This window comes from Chrysochloris asiatica, unplaced genomic scaffold (genome assembly GCF_000296735.1).
Source record: "Chrysochloris asiatica unplaced genomic scaffold, ChrAsi1.0 scaffold00215, whole genome shotgun sequence".
In the NCBI taxonomy this organism is placed as follows: domain Eukaryota; kingdom Metazoa; phylum Chordata; class Mammalia; order Afrosoricida; family Chrysochloridae; genus Chrysochloris; species Chrysochloris asiatica.
Window position 1 is genome coordinate 5,021,757 of NW_006408733.1, and position 1,613 is coordinate 5,023,369.

Sequence of the window (1,613 nt, forward strand, 5' to 3'; positions counted from 1 at the left end):
TCTGAGGAGGCAGCTCTTCCCCAGTCACATTTTGAGTGCCTTCCAACCTGAGGGGCTCATTTTCCGGCCCTATATCTGACAGTGTTTCTCTGCTATTCATAAGGTTTTCAGTGACTTAATATTTGGAAGTGGTTCGTCACTCCTTCTTCCTAGTCTGTTTTTGTTTGGAAGCTCATCTGACACCTGTCCACCATGGGTGACCCTGCTGGTATTTAAAATACCGGCAGCATAGCTTTCAGAATCACAGCAACTCACAAACCACCACAATCCAACAAGCTGACAGACAAGTGGATAATTATTTAAGTTCAAAAAGAGTTTAATTTTCATATTCCCCCTGGCTACCTATAATAAAATAGTCTGACCAAATGTTATCAAAACAGACACTATAAATAAAGCAGAGTCCTTTAAAGAAGATGATCCCAAATGTTATTTCTTTGCATAGGTGATCTTCATAGCATGGGATGGTGTGATGTTAAATCCTTGTAAAGCATCCCTGGCAGCTCCCACCTGGCCATCATTTTCAAATTCAACAAAAGCAATGTCATGCCTTCCAGGTATCAAGCACACTACCTTAAAACCAGGAAACTGATTAAACAGCATGGATAACATCATCTCATTTGTCTCTTCTGGTAAGTTAATAAGAAATAAAATCTAGTTTGCATGTTAATCAGGGGCCTGAGGACTTGAATTTCCTTGGGTTTTAGCTGAATTTGGTGTACCCTGACCAGGATTTTTGTTGCTGCTTGTTCCACGTTTTGGCTTTTTCTTTTCTTTTTTCTTCTCTTTGTCAGCAAAAGTGGCACACATTTTAGAAATTTTATCAGAATTGGTTTTTGCATATTGGATTTGCATTCATTTACCATAGAATGGAAATCGTTGTAACTGTCTCAAGGCATTTGTGGATGAACCTAATTCCTTAAGTATAACAAAGGCCTGTCCCCTCATCTTCATAATCTTTAAAGCCACAGTATCTACCACATGGCCAAAGTTCTTTTTAGTTTTGTCATTCATATTTTTGGTATAAATTGTATGATTAGGTCTGATAGCCATGTTTTCAGTCAAGTCATTCGAACAGCCTGTGGCTTCCTCTTGTTTGAATTGAAAGCCATGTATGATATTCTTGATGTCATTCCACAAATCTGATCTTTGGTATTTAGTATCTAATGCATCAAATCTGTTCTTGAGATGATCTCTAAATTCTGGTGGACTATAATCAGGGTCATATTTTGGTTCTTATGGACTTGTTTTAATTTTCTGCAGCTTCAGAGTGAGCTGGTTTTTTGTTGGTTGATATTATTGAGCTTCTCTATCATCTTACCACAGATATAGTCAGTTTGATTCCTGTGTATTCCATCTAGTGAGGTCTGTGTGTATAGTTGCCCTTTGTTGTTCTTTTTAAATGTCGTTGAGTAGGTTCCAACTCATAGCAACCCTGTATAGCGTTTCTGAGGCTTTAAATCTTTGTGAGAGCAGAAAGCCTCATCTTTCTCCCCTGGAGTGACTGGTAGGGTTGAACCATGGACCTTGTGGTTTGTAGTCCAGTGTTTATTATTGCCATTCATATTGCTGAAAAAAGGTATTTTGATGAGTAAGTCATTGGTTTTGCAAAATTC

At 38.1% G+C, this 1,613-nt stretch overlaps 1 pseudogene; it reads right to left on the reverse strand.

Annotated features, from left to right (window-relative positions):
- Positions 1-426: 426 nt before the first annotated feature.
- LOC102826690 lies at positions 427-1,050 on the reverse strand (annotated as a pseudogene).
- Between the last annotated feature and the right edge of the window lie 563 nt (positions 1,051-1,613).